Raw genomic sequence first — 9,438 nt, forward strand, 5'->3', positions numbered from 1 at the left:
TACCAAATTCGCTAATCAAGTGTTAAAGATGGGCGAATTCGGGGAATGAGAAGTCGTAATTAACCGATGTTTCGTTATGTTGTTACCTATTTTGCTGTGTACTGCCCCCCCCCCCCCCCCCCCCCCCTCCCCCACTCTTCCTCCCAATATTGTCACAAACCCTATGCGCAGATAATCGGGGTACTGGTTACAATCCATAACAGAATGATTCAACATAATATCAATGTGTTACTTCTTCGTCTCTGTCACAATTTTTCTCATCAAATTCATTACGAAAATGAACATGAAATAAACTACAGGCTAGACATAACGATCTGGCAAATGTTTTCGGTTATTCTCATCTGTTCCGGTGGAAACACTTCAATCCATATGTTCTTCATTTTGGAAAAGTTAACTTATGGTGTTAGAAATGTTCACGTGTGTAACGTCTTCCCACATACATTCCAATTATTATAAACTTTCCTTTTTCTAAATGCTCTCGTCGTATTGTTCTGCTCAAGCTTGAATCTTTCAAGCAGGTAGTATGCCAACATACATGCAATTAGTTGTAACGAAGTGTGTTATCAACCAAATTTTACTATCCTCTACTTTATCTTATATTTTAACTATTTCAATCTCCCTGCAAAAATCTTCCTCTTTCATTGACTGTGCGTCTGTTGATAATTTCCGAAAGGGGAGTTAAACAGTAATCGAAGATTGAAACAAGTGGAATTGTCTCCTGACAAAAGTAACGAGACAACGAACATACAAGAAAAAATGCTTTTAGACTGAGCAAACTGAAACGTTCACACGTGTGCTATACAATTGCAGGGTAGAAAATATACCATATTTATACAAACTTCATTGTCTAGATTCAATGATGAAGCTCAGTAAACTGTCTGCATTAGCACAAAGCCCATTCAGAACGAAGGATAAATTCGTTTCGTACAATATATATCCTACAAATTACATACGTTAACCATTATGTATTTCATGCAAGACAGTACAAACGAGGGCCCAGTGTACCGAAAATTTTCTTTCCACGCAATTTTTATAGAAATACAGTATCAGATAAAACTGTACAAACAAATTCAATTACCAACGTAATTGAAAATTTACGGCGCGAAACATCACGTAGACGACGTCACGGCGCAAATGACGTCAGTAAGTGTACAAAATAACAACTATTTACATTTCATCAAACCTTCTTTTTAGCAATAAGATACTGAATTAAACGTTCCATATCGGTCCTAAACTAAGCAGGTTTTTGGCCACAAAAGTGGCCCTCTGGCAATTTTAGTGCATTAGCCGGGCCACAAAAGTGGCCCTCTGGCGGTCTTAGGATTAAAGGAAATAGGCCTACAAAAACTTGAAAACAAAACCGAAATGTACTTTTAAAAATAATTGTACGGTCGATGCACGTTGACAGTGCAATAAATAGGAGGGATTCTGAAGATGTTATAACAGGAAATGAACATGCGCTAACGCTATTCTAGCATAAAACGCGAAAAATCACTAATAAATGAATACATTCTGCCGCAACGTCATTAAATTTCATGAAATGCGCGCGAATATCGGAGTTGTTATTTCACGTTGACGTCATTTCCATTTGAATTTTCTGTTTTAAGGCCGTAATACGTTTAAATTTTGCCACGGAACGCGCATATGATAGGGTTATTATAACAGTAGCTCGATCTGGGCTGAGTGGATTTTTTGCCAGATCGGATCTCAATAGGCGCGCAAGCGCCGAGTGTGACCCGACCTTGCAAAATCCACGAGAGCCAAAAATACAAAGTCCCAGATCTAGCTACTGTTATAATGACCCTTTTATTATATACCACTACCTTTTTGTTTTTTGTTTTGTTATTGAACGAAATCTAGTCTTCAATGTTTATCGATATTAAATGGAACTGAGTGAAGTTTTTATGTGCGCTGTTTATAGACCTGTCAGGTCATGCATATTAATATAAGTAGTTTGCAGCGTACAATACGGAAATTAAAAGGTACAATACGGATTTTTTGTCTGTCTGTTCATATTTAATTGTGAAATACAAGCCGAATTTTTACAGAATTTATATAGGTATATAATAAATAAAAGGTATTTTAACAGCACGTGAGCGCGAGAATCTCTCTATTAACACACGTTTTCTCTACTGTTAAAACACTCTCGAAAAGTAACAAGAACATCATTTTTGTGCTAGAATGTCGTTTTACCTACAAAATAAAGATGTCTTTTAAAAGTTGTTTTAAAGCTGTCATAAAAACGTCTTTGTCTATGAGATAATACAAGTTTTCGTTCTCCTAAGCTGCAATAACATCTATAGCATAAACTGTTAGAAAACAACTGATATTAGAGATGACATTGGTAAAAATGAAATCTGGCTCATAATGAATGGTGGAAATGGCTAGTTTGTATTAGAATTTGATAGAAATGACAAATTAATGCATTTGTTGAAAATGAGGATTAAACCGAAAATATCACATGTTCACTGTTTGGGTGTATTTTTTCAAAAATACATATTTATAGGTATACTGTTGCTATTTTGTCCATCAGAGGTAAAAGTGAAGATTAATAACAGTTATAAATGTGTAATTTGCATGCAGATCAGAGTAGAATGTCTTGAAACAGGAAAAACAAGCTGAATTTGTGTAACTGCTTCAACATTATGTCGCGACAGCTATTTTGACAAATCTGACGCTTTGTCTTATGGTACTGAATATCCTGTAAAAACTTGGAAACAGTTGATATCAAGCTTAAAACCTTGATTTCTTCATGCATTGGGTTTCTTGTACATTCAAATGAAATGGCACACTGTCAGAGAAAAAGTTTTTCTATAGGCTACAGACACTAAATAGAAAAATGGCGCGAAAAAAATGGTAGGCATATGGCGGATACAAATAGTCTAGTTTTATCGCTGTGTAGATTTATTTTCCTTATTTTCTTTGCAATTTTTTTGGTAAAATCACATGACAGATCTATGCTTGACATGAAGATAGCATTTTGATCATGAATAAACCATGACAAATTTTTATGGAAAAGATCATACACACCAGATAATTTGGGGTCTCATTTTTTAGCTGATTTTGCAGTTTGTGTGTTTGACTGAAATTTCTTTCATTACAAACATGCCCCCCCCCCCCCCCCCATTTCTTTTGATTTTAGTTAGCACTGACAATATCTTCAAGAAATAGTAAGTTACAACGAATTTAAATGGTCCTGATGTGTGCTGCGGTCATTGGAAATAGGTAAATTTTATATAGAATAAAGAACAACAACTATTTAGTGTGTTATAACCATAATCCGCCAACATTAAATCTCCCCTATTGGATGTACGCACGTATTGAGCGTACTATATACTGACTAAAGATTAGGGTTAGGCTTAACACAGGTTTAATAGTGTAAATTCAATGCGAATGTACACTTAATGCAGGAGATTTAATGCCGAATGTAGAAATTTTGGCGAAAAGCAACTGAAATTTATAAACTAATGAAGCAGACGCCACAACAATGCTCGGTCATCTGTGTTTTGATTTTCAAGTGGTAGAAACGATTCGCAAATTTCCATTACTTGCTTAAAGAAAGCGGAGGTGAAGGGAGAAAAAAACCCATGATTCCGAGTTAACTTCAATGTATGACGCCTTTGATAAAGACCAAGTACTCACGTTTAGCACCCTGTCTGAGATGCTCGGCATAAGTGTTCATATTTTTCAGTATTCTAACCAAAAAAAAGACCCAAAACACCTCAATATGACTTAGGTGTTGTTATCAAAATCAATAAAAGTTTACAAATGTCGAATAATGCAAACCTAATCGGAAAGCATCTTGATGAAGTTAATATCTGATCACCGTGCGCCGGGTTCGTGTAAGTGCCGTAACTCCTGACTGTATGATCAGAATCACGTCATATTTGCAGTGCAGTGAGCAGAAAGATTGCGATGATGGTATATTTATTGTTTTGTTTTATTAGGGTATATATGAAAGCTAGAGAAATAGTTTACGTTATTTTTGAACAACCCTCGTAACTACTATGAGAGTATATGAAATATATATGAAAGTTGTCACCTTTTTTCTAGTTTACATATTTATATTTGCCTGATCTGCAAACAATTACAAAATACTAAATCAAGAGTCTTACCAAGCAATAAATTCCAAATACGTCTTGAAAACTCCTTTCGTCATGTAAATAAGAAATATCAAAAGAAATAGAGATCGACCAACAACAATGTCAGTAATCCTCTGTACACGTCAACGGATTCAATATTTACTTAATATATGTAACATATGGAAATAATCCTTAAATATGGTGGAAAAGAACAACATTTATCAGAGACTTAACATATTAACATTCTTAATCTGTAATAGCAGAAGCATGAATTCTGACATATATGACTTTCAGTTTTTTAAATAATCGACATTGTTAATTTGAAAGCCCCAGTTTTTTGCTCCAAACTCTTTTACAGAAACGGTAAATAAAGTCAAGACGTCTGTTCGTCAGTATTTCTGATACATGTATTAGATTGAAGATGTGTTCGAGCCGCTTTCGGTGCGGAGGATTGTTACGACAAACCTTATTTATGTCTCATTTTCTTATATTAACAACACTGTATGGTAACTACACCGGCAGCCGTGTGTTTGGATCTATCCAATATGGCCTCTCCCGAGTAAAAAATGTCAAAAACTCTTTAGAGTTTGATGCTTCATCGTTAAGCACATAGTTTGACATAAAGATTATCCGTTTCAGTTTCATATCAAGGTTAAGTTATTAATATAAAAGATCAGATAAATCCAGTTTTATGACAACGTGATAAAAACGTGCAGATTATGGAAATAAGAAGCGAAAACGAAACTTTTAAATGATGTTATCAGAACTCTTGCAGTTTATCATCAAAAATCAATTAAGAAGAAGATACATTTTCAATATCTTGTCATCTGTCCATTCCAACTGAAAAATAGTATTTTTGCGAAAAAATACATCGTAAGTCAATCTATGTATTAGTGTTACGGTTTGATACAAGTTATTGAAAAGCAGTTAACGTTTGATTTAGTATATCAGCCGTTTGGATAGCAACTACATTCCATTCCTGCACGAAAAATCGGTATCAAAGCTGATTAAAACCATTAAATGTACAACACTCTATCTCTTCATTTCTGGATATAGAGTATCCTTTTGTATGGATTGTATAAAATCTAGGAAAGAAATAAACTGAAGGTCATAAACTAAATATCTAGCTAAAAATAAGAGATATGTGGATAACGATTCGAATCTGACACTGTACCTAGAAAATGTGTACTTTGATAACGAATTTATTTCATGAAATATTTTCAAAATGAAACACTAAATATCCTGATAGGTAGGTAAAACGAGTTTTAAAAACCCTGGGTTCCATCTATTTTTTTTCAATAAATGTTCATTGTTATCACATTTGTCAATTGCCTATTCAGAAGAGGGAATGTAAATACTTAGAATGGCCAGATTAACAAACGTTGTTTGCCCTTTCACCTACTAACTTAAAAGCAACCCCTGTACACATTTGCTATTTTCATTATTCCATAAGGTGATTTACATCGACAACTTGAAGCATACGAAGGACTATTGCACGCATCTGTTCGTCGACTTCCACATATTCTTTATTGATTATTTGTAAGATGTTATAGTGGTAACTTATTGAAACTAGTTGTTCAATGTGATGATCTGACATTCAATACAAATGTGCTATAGTTCTAGATTGTTTTTGTTTACAAAAATAGACTCTTTTCCGATTCACTAAATGAATTTTGATGTATTCTTGCACTGCGGTCTATCGACTTATAAATGCTGTGCGTCTGAATTTCCTGCAAAGATAAATGGTGCTAACCATTGCTTTTCGTTGCCATTCCTCTCCCACTCTCGTTTTTATTGAAAAATTTCACTGCTACGCTTGAGAAAAGAAATTATAAAAAGGGAAACAACAGGGGAAAAACGCGAAAGCCTACAGCAGTGTATGCATAGATGTGAATATTATTGCTATACTCAAAATACATAGACATACGATAACGTATATTTAACGTAGAAGAAAGAAACAACGAAACATCTGGGCGTTGCCTTGACACTGTCAATAGCAAAGCCACCACTGGGGTGTAAACCTGTTAGTACATACTGAAAGGCGGTAATGTGTACCAGTCGTGTGTTAGTCCTATATAGCAAACACTATCCTTTCGCTTAACGTATTTCCTGCAGATTATGGAACTAAGCCTTCTACGAGGATGTTCATTTGGTAATGAAACGTATACATGACGTTACGTTGTTTTTCTGCTTTGAGCAGCTATATTGGACAAATCCAAACACACGGCTACTGTTGTAGTTACCATACAGTGAACATGTGCCCTCCTATCACTCATGCAGTTCTGTTAGAATAATTTGTATTTTCGATGTAATTTAGCACAGCTAGTGTTTGATTCCATTTACATCATTGGATTACTTGTAAATATTTTGATTTGTGTACTTTTTGATCAATCTGGATTAAGCTGGATCCTTGTATCACGCATTATACTATTGTAACAACGTTAAATATTATTTTCGAACTTTGACCAATCAGAAAAGGCGCTTCTATAAATAGAACCAATCAGAATGCATTTCTGCTATTGCCAAAGCTTATTTCTAATTAAATAGAAATTTTTGATGGGGTGGGGGCGGTTCTTGATCTTCTGTTATAATTGTTACATTTTAATCAAGCATTGCGTTTGGTTTAAGTGTTCTAGTGACCTGGAAATTAAGGGATAGATAGTCGTCTTTGTCATACCTTCATGGTAGATGAATGCTATAAGTGACAGCACATATTAGAGTCAATGCAAATATATGAGTTGCAGCTTTTATTAAGAAGGACTCACGTGTTGTTGATTGGACCCATTTCATTGTTCAAGATACATATCAAGGTGTAGGCACTTCACAGGGTAAAAGATATCTTGACAGTCATGTTGATAAATATGTAGCAGTATGTATATAATGTATATGATTAATCTATGCTGCCGATTGTCCGATTAGCTCAGTTGGTAGAGCATCTGACTTACAGCAGAAGGTCGCGGTTCGAGTCCTGTATCGGCTGCACAATTTTCGCTCCTATACAAACTATTTCACTCGATAATTAAAGTAACTAGTTTGAAGTCGGTAATCCCGTTGTGATTTTAGCGGGATATACCCTATTCACCAAATCTATGATGTTTGCCACAACCATCTTAATTTGGCAGATTTCTACAACTTACGGTAGTAGATTCAGTGCAAACCATTTGCATATAGTCGCTTTTCCATCGATATTTTTAGCAGTTATATGGCCCTTTACTCATCAAATTTTGTGTTTTAGCCACTTTTCTTATATTATTGGGCAGATTCCAACAAACCTTAAAGTGGAAATATGCGCATTTTCAAGTAAAAATCCAGCTGTAATATTTTTCCATTATGGCTTCTTTTTGTTGTGGGCCTTCTTTGCAAATGCGTGGCTCTGAGGCTGTGTTTTGGTGCTCTGTGCTTCCGAGAAATCTACCCTTACCTATTATCTTTTGTGTAAAAAACATGGAAGAAATTATAGCTTTTAACCCAATATACCAAACTCTTCCTGTAACCAGTACGAAATAATAAGTTTCCAAATATGACTTTTCTTATTTTGACTGGGGCAGTCTTTTTTAAAAAAAAAAACGGCATGCAGGAGTTGCTTCCCTTCAACGTCAGAAAACTCTATATTTATAGGTAAGGGAGATCATAGAAGATTGCAGAAAATAACTAATATTTTTTTAGTGCAGTTTCTTTTTTTTTCTTTTTTTTTTTTCATTTTTTTTTTGTCTAAAGCATCAGTTTCAAATAGTTATGTGGCAAAATCATTAATTTAACACATTTAGATGCACAGCAACCGAAAATTGCTTCTATAAAGCATTCACCAAAAAATATAAGCAGTAAGATGCGCATAATGCCACTTTAAAGGACTGATCAGTGCCAAGCCTCATTGTTCATATTGTTGGCATGTTCCGATTCAGTGATTTTCAGTGGAGTAATGGTCCTTGATATGTTGTATTTTTATTTGTCCAAGCAACTGCTCCGATACCACCTGGAGGAATTACACAAAACTTTACAAAAGTGATCATTGCCAAGCCTAGTTGCTCATTTCATGGTCATGTTCCGGTTCGGTGTTTTTCAGCAGAGTTATGACCCTTTATTTGTCACATTTTTTTGTTGTTGTTATTTTGGCGTCTTCTCTTACACCATTAGGCAAATTTCCATAAAATCTTACAGGAGTTATCAATGCCAAGCCTAGATATAAATATCATCGGCATGATCTGGCCCGTGATTTGTAATATATCTGCAACAAGCTTTTGAAAAAATTATCATTTTTGTGAATTTTCAAAGGCTGATTTCTTCAAGGTCAATAGGACTCGCTGTAGGGATGTAAAATGGTCCTACAAGGTTTCAAAGCAATATATGTATCGGTTTTTGAGATATTATAATTTTTGTGCATTTTCAAAGGCGTCATTTTTTTAAATCTAAATTTCTTCAAGGTCAAGGTCACTAACTCACTATAGGGGTGTAAAGTAAGTTTTTTGGACCATCCTACAACCATCCTACAAGATTTCAAAGCAATTAATATATGTAGGGGTTTGTGAGAGTCATTTCTGTAAATTTTCAAAGGCGTTAAAAATATAACAAGAGGTCATCAAAAAGATCACCTGTGTACAAGGCTTCAAGTGTGCTTGTATAAGTACAGTTAGGTTTCTTCTATGTTAGCCTATATTACATACATGTCACACACACTTTTGAACCTAGGACAATAATTTGAAAAATTACTATAGGCATTACAAATCTGATATCACATGCCAAATATCAAGGCTCTAGCTATTAGTGATTCAGAAAAGAAGATTTTCAAAGTTTCTAATATAAAAGCCTATAGTAAGTACATGTCAGACACAGGAATGTGGCCATCTTTTGACCTTAGGGCAATGATTTGGACAAGTATGGTATACATAAAGGGAAAAGTGACCACGCCCTCTGGCAGCCATGTTTTTTGACAAATCGAAATAATTTGAATAATCTTGGTAGAGGGTCACGTTTGTGTAAAATTATTTTTAAATCGTGCTAGCAGTTTAACACAAGAAGATTTTTAAAGTTTCCACTATATACATAAAGGGAAAGTGACCACGCCCTCTGGCAGCCATGTTTTTTGAAGAATCAAAATAATTTGAACAATCTTGGGAGAGGGTGATATAAGGACTATTTGTGTAAAATTATTCTGAAATCGGGCCAGCAGTTTCACACAAGAAGATTTTTGAAGTTTCCACTATATACATATCGGGAAAAGTGACAACGCCCTCTATATACTTATCGGGAAAAGTGACAACGCCCTCTGACGGCCATGTGTTTTGACGAATCAATATAATTTGAACAATCTTGGTAGAGGTTGACATAAAGACCATTTGTGTGAAATTATTTCAAAATC

General features: G+C 34.8%; 1 protein-coding gene across 1 annotated transcript in view; it reads right to left on the minus strand.

Moving 5' to 3' along the window:
* The window catches only part of LOC123530689 (eosinophil peroxidase-like), a 68,053-nt gene extending 63,802 nt beyond the window's left edge, over nucleotides 1-4,251 (minus strand). The window contains exon 1 of the mRNA XM_045311439.2: nucleotides 4,116-4,251. The gene's annotated coding sequence lies outside the window, so the exon portion shown is untranslated. The remainder of the gene's footprint in view (nucleotides 1-4,115) is intronic.
* Between the last annotated feature and the right edge of the window lie 5,187 nt (nucleotides 4,252-9,438).

This window comes from Mercenaria mercenaria, chromosome 11 (assembly GCF_021730395.1).
Source record: "Mercenaria mercenaria strain notata chromosome 11, MADL_Memer_1, whole genome shotgun sequence".
Classification (NCBI taxonomy): Eukaryota; Metazoa; Mollusca; class Bivalvia; order Venerida; family Veneridae; genus Mercenaria; species Mercenaria mercenaria.